This window comes from Rhodnius prolixus, unplaced genomic scaffold, assembly GCF_049639745.1.
Source record: "Rhodnius prolixus isolate KJV_2025 unplaced genomic scaffold, Rpr scaffold_13, whole genome shotgun sequence".
Classification (NCBI taxonomy): domain Eukaryota; kingdom Metazoa; phylum Arthropoda; class Insecta; order Hemiptera; family Reduviidae; genus Rhodnius; species Rhodnius prolixus.
The window spans coordinates 9076564-9082563 of NW_027411583.1; the positions used below are offsets into that span (position 1 = coordinate 9076564).

Genomic DNA, 6000 nt, shown 5'->3' on the forward strand with positions numbered 1-6000 from the left:
ATTATAAAAGATAAAAGCTCTCACTTCCTTTCAATCGAACTATTCTGGAAAAATTAACTTAAAAAAAAAAATGTTACGGAACGGAAATAGAAAGTTACAAAAAAAAATAAATAAAATAGCAGTAGTGTTTGTTATGAGCATCTCAAAAAAATGATCTTTCAATAAAATGGTACTTCCGTTTGAGAAATTCTCCCAAAGAGGCCCTCAATTGAATTTTCCTGTGATGTTACTCCAAATGAAAATTTATAGACGACAAGGAAATTGTTGGAACCATTTCAGAGGAAAATCTCAAAATAAAGTCACAAAATTCGCAAAGTAAATTGGTACTTCCGGTTGAAAATTACTTACACACACACACAAACCATTTTCAAAAAAAAAAAAAAAAATACGAAATATAAAAACAATTTTGGAATTTAAGAAAAAAGACATGATAAATATTGGGAAATTAGATGGATTATGAGAAAATAATTTGTAAAATCTGGATTAGGGTGCGGTTGGTGGCCACGTGTTTTACACTAGTAAACCCGCTTCGACTTTGATGCACACTTCCACGTGGCTGCCCTTCAAAATATACATATATTATTATTTATATAATAATATTAGTTTTCTATTTATAGTAGAAGTTTCCCTAAGACGTATAGGGTTTTTTCTAACTATTTTTTACTCCACGTAAAAAAAAGAAAGTCTAGCAAGCGTGCTGCGTTTTCCTATTTGAGTTGTAAACACCGGAAATATGAAATTTTGCAAAAAAAAAAGTGGTTTTTACATATCTGGACTCTCCCTCTCTCTCCTCTCTCTCCCCCACCCTCTCTCACTCCCTCTAACCTCTCCCTCACTCTCTACCCCTCTTACTCTCCCACCCACTCTCTCTCCTTCTCACTCACACTCTCTCTCTCACCCTCTCTCTACCCCTCACACTCTCACTCTCTCACCCCCTCTCTCTCTCTCCCAATCAGACACACACACTCAAGAGTGCTTGAATAAATCATAAACTACAGATCGCAGAAAGTACAGAGTGAATATTCTAAAAAATCTAAATATTTTAAATGAATAAGATTCCTTAATAAGATCGCTGTTGAAGACTAAAATTGTCAATTTTAAGTAAAAACTATTAGTATGTTGTTGATTAATGTTAATCAATATAATGTACATCTATATCTATGTTTAGCCCTGAAGCTGGCAGCCCTAGGATTGCTGAAACGTCGTTTATTAATAAGAGATTTGTTTAACGAAAATTGAGACCAATAAAATTTGTTTATAAAATAATCAAGATAATGTTATAATGAAAAATGTTTTAAAATATGGAGTTATAAAAAGTTAGTAACTGAGTTAGAAACCATAGATTTGAAGTGAGAGGAAGTCGCGTGATTATTTTCAATTTGTTATTTCCGGTAAAAAAATTCAGTTACGAAAACTTAGTAAACTTCACTTTTCCACCAGTTCAGAGAATACGATACTGTTATTACAAACTAGTGCAATCTAGCGTGGCAAAGTTGAACTACACCTGAGTGTAGCAATGATACACAATTACGGCTTGAATCTGGGTCCAGTTTGGTCAAGAGCAAATCATTTCTATCAAAATTAAAAACTAAATAAATAATCTGCGCCTACATTTTATACTAAAACCTAATCGAAAAGTTTTCAGGAGCAATCTTAATCTCATTTCATCTAAACTAAAGATTTGGAAACATATTTACAATTATTTCTATTGATTCTGTAAACTTAGAATTATAACATTGCCTTTGAATACTCCCCCATAAATCTTAAGAAGTGAGAAGTGAAATGTCGGCAGACAGTCCCGGATAATACCATCTTAAAGTCAGATAAGTCATCTTTAAATAATACTACCATTAACCCGAATGTTACCAATCAGTCAACCAATTATAATAATACTAATTTACTTGCTACCTTGATGGAAGTGGTAAGTACTAATTATGATAATAATACAAACAAAAGTACTCTAAAGGCAAATAAACGCCCTAATGAAGAAAATATTGCATATAGCAAGTCTAAAGTACAAGGCTAACTCAGGTAGCTTAAAATATAAAACAGAATACATAAAAAAAAGGCGCTACAAAATAGATTCAAAGTAGGCGATAAAGGTCCTTATATTGTGAATTTAGAGGGTAATAAGGGTAATCTGGGCAAGGTCCATTGTATGGCATCAGGAAAGTGGCAACTAAGACATCTATGACTTGTAAAGATAATATATTGAACATCGAAGTTACTGGTAAAAATCGTATGAAAATGGTAACTAATAGTGCCTAAGCAGCCAACGAATTACTTAACTTGGCTATCCTTAAAGAAAGAGAAATTGCAGCTTACTTAATACGCTCATTAAATATGGAGTCTGTTCTAAAGCAAACGTTGATATGGTTAAAGACATTATTAGAATCTTATAACTTAAGTGTTATTTCATTAATTATTTTTAAATATTACCGTAGGCATTTATTAAAATATAGTTTTAAAAAAACTCCTACTATAGTTAGCATTCACACGACTCTTACTACCAATTGAAGTGCCTAGATTTTCTTCAAACTTAGCATTTATACTAAAAACTTTTAGCAAAAATCGAAATTCCCTGGGACGAATTTTCAAACTAAAATGGTAGACCTCATGTCATAGTTCTAAGTACATTTACTTCCCTAGAAATGTAATTCCTTTTCAATCATAGTTTTGGTTAGATGTTGCGACATTTTATGTTAACCAAGTTACAAGAAAAATAAAATGGAATTATTTTCAAATAGAAGAAAAACAAGTCAAATAATGAAAATCAGTGGAAACCTCCTAGACTACCGATATTGCTAAAAAAAAAAAAAAAATGGTAAAACAGAAAATGTAATTTTATAGAATGGGATTCGGAGTTTACTGATAATCGACTTGGACCACTTTTCTTACAAAGGCTTACGAGGGTCGTTTGAAAAGTCCGTGCAAAGTCAGAGAGATAGCACTACTGGCGCGTATCGAGGTTATGTTTAGTTAGTAGCATCTCTTGGAAGAACACACACCAAGTTTCAGCCAGATCGGTCTATTTCTTTGTGTTTGGCATTCGTTTGAATCGAGGAAGTCGAGTGATTTTCAAAAAATGGACGAAAAAGAATTTCGTGTGTTGATTAAACACTACTTTATGAAAGGCAAAACGCCTCAGGAGACTAAAGAGAAGCTTGATAAACATTATGGTGACTCTGCACCTTCGATTAGAACAGTTTATAAGTGGTTTCAAAATTTTCGGAGTGGCCATATGGGGCACAAGTGACCGCTGAGAACGTTCTGGACGCCCTGTTGAGGTTACTACTCCAGAAATCATTGATAAAATCCATGATATGGTGATGGATGACAGAAGAGTGAAGGTGCGTGAGATTGCTAGTGCTGTGGGCATCTCGAATGAACGGGTACATAATATTTTGCATCAACATTTGGACATGACAAAGCTATCAGCAAGATGGGTGCCGCGATTGCTCACGCTTGACCAAAAACGAAATCGTGTGAAGTGTTGCAAGGACGGTTTGCAGCTGTTCTAGAAGAATCCGCAGGACTTTAAGCGTCGTTTCGTCACTGTGGATGAACATGAAACACTGCACTCCTGAGACCAAAGAACAATCAAAACAATGTGTTACCAAGGGGGGAATCTGCGCCAAAAAAGGCGAAGACCGTTCCTTCGGCCGGAAAGATTATGGCGACTGTCTTTTGGGATTCGCAAGGAATAATCCTCATCGACTATCTGGAAAAGGGTAAAACTATTCCAGGTGCATATTATTCATCGTTATTGGACCGTTTGAAAACCGAGCTGCAAGAAAAACGCCCACGATTGGCCCAGAAAAAAGTCCTTTTCCATCACGACAACGCACCAGCTTACACCTCAGCAGTTGTGGTCGCAAAATTAATGGAAATAGGGTTCCAACTCGTTTCACATCCCCCCTATTCTCCAGACTTGGCTCCCTCGGACTACTATTTGTTCCCCAATATGAAGAAATGGCTGGCGGGAAAAAGATTTTATTCAAACGAGGAGGTGATTGCAGAAACGAATGGCTATTTTTCAGACTTGGACAAATCCTATTATTCGGAAGGGATCAACAAACTAGAGCAGCGTTGGACGAAGTGTATAAGCCTAAAAGGAGACTATGTTGAAAAATAAAAAAGGTTTACCCCAAAAAATTAAGTTGTTTTTATTTTTGCACGGACTTTTCAAACGACCCTCGTACTTCACTTTTATTGAATTATTATTTTCAAACAGATTTTGGGTAATCTGAAAGATTGGTTGTAGTTTACAGCAGCAAGGGTGTTTTTTTTTTCCACAGGTCAAGGGTTAAAGACCAATATCCAGTCAAAAATATTAGTGTGATACCAAAGAAGTTGTTAGATAGTTCGCAAAACGTATAGCTTTCTTTGTGAAAAGCACAATTTTGAAAATGTGACATAATTACAATACTTAGGTGAAAAGTAAAAAGTTTATTACAGAACATAAAGTTGATTACAGAACTGAAATTTGAGAAATTCAAGATCCTAAAAAATGAACACTGTTGAGGGTCTAATCAATGTGTACGATTTATTCACAACATCCAAAATTTCATTCGCAATAATTGAAAAAAAAAAAAAAAAAGTAAATCTTAGTAAGCATGCTGAAAGTAAAAATGCTGCTATCTTCTTAGAGCAATCTATAGTTAAAAATATTTAAACCAAAAATGCATTTCACTGGAATTAATAATAAATTTTTGATTATGTTTAAAGTAACAAGTAAATTAAAAATGCTTTCTTACCTTATCAACTTATCGCCAACTTCCAGGATCTTGAAAAATTCCTAGTCACAGGACACTGCACTCCTGTACGAAAAAACACCTGGAAAAAAAGAAAATATCCTTTATTAATTACGTTTAAAAACAAAGAAGTTTAAAATAAACTTAAATTATGTTCTAAGAACAGTACATAGTAAATCCTAAATTCTGTTTTTCAGGCATAAATCTTCATTAAAAATTAGAAAAATCAAGAAGATTGAAGCAATCCAGAATCATGTTCAGCTCAGTGAAATATGTTTTTGCAAAATTCATTGATGAAAATACGGTGTTCAAGTTTGAATTTAAATCAATTTGAAGAAGAAGAAAGGAGGTAAGAATAGTGCAAATTTCTTTTATTACCTTCGACCTAGGGCATCATCATTGCAACTTAGAATAATTCACAGAAACAGATTGTGATGTACATTTTTTTTTTGAAACTGTACATTGTAATGTGAAGATGTACCCGGTAATTAAAGAAACAATAGAAATCATTTACATAATTAATGAATCTTTTACCAAAGATAAATTGATGAAGATATAATGTTTAAGTAAAATATTTAGTGGTAAGAATTGAAGTCAAATCTAACTAGATATTAAAACTAATTTAGATTTTTAGAGTAGCATGCGTATTTATTCTAAATACTAACTAGTTTCGAATTTTATCTCTATCTTCAAAGTAAAAGTTCCACTTTTATGAAATGAATATGGACCATCCAAGTTAAAAAGTGGCAGAAGCTTGATTTATTGGGTGAAATTAAAATTTTTCAGGCATCAGTAATCCAATAAATCTTTAAAGTTTGATAAAAAATTCAAAACTGGATAACATTCGAACAGAAAAAAATTGGTTTAAATTAGCAATAATTATTTAACTTACAATTTTATGGCTGACGTCTTCAATTAGTAATCTAGTATTCAAAATTTAATCAATCAAACAGCAAATCCACTATTCAAAGTGAAAATAAAGCCAAGTAATGCCAATTTCAATTAGTATTACATCATTTTCAAGTCCTAAAAAAAAGAAAACTGAATTCAGAAATTAAAAGTTACACTTTTCCACCATATTGAATTAGTCTCGGGGGGCCCCAGTTTTCTTAATTGAATATTTCAGAACAAAAATTCTGTTCATCCAATGTTTAAAGAATTGAGAATAGTTGGAACAAAGTAAAATATATATATTTTTCACAAAGTAAAACTATAAATAGACAAATTAATTGAATAAAATCGTATT

General features: G+C 32.8%; 1 long non-coding RNA gene across 1 annotated transcript in view; it reads right to left on the reverse strand.

The window, feature by feature from the left end:
• The window catches only part of LOC141448102 (uncharacterized), a 59871-nt gene extending 54091 nt beyond the window's left edge, over positions 1-5780 (reverse strand). The window contains exons 1-2 of the long non-coding RNA XR_012454851.1: positions 5647-5780; positions 4758-4836 (exon numbers count right to left, since the gene is read on the reverse strand). This is a non-coding gene — a long non-coding RNA (uncharacterized lncRNA). The remainder of the gene's footprint in view (positions 1-4757; positions 4837-5646) is intronic.
• Between the last annotated feature and the right edge of the window lie 220 nt (positions 5781-6000).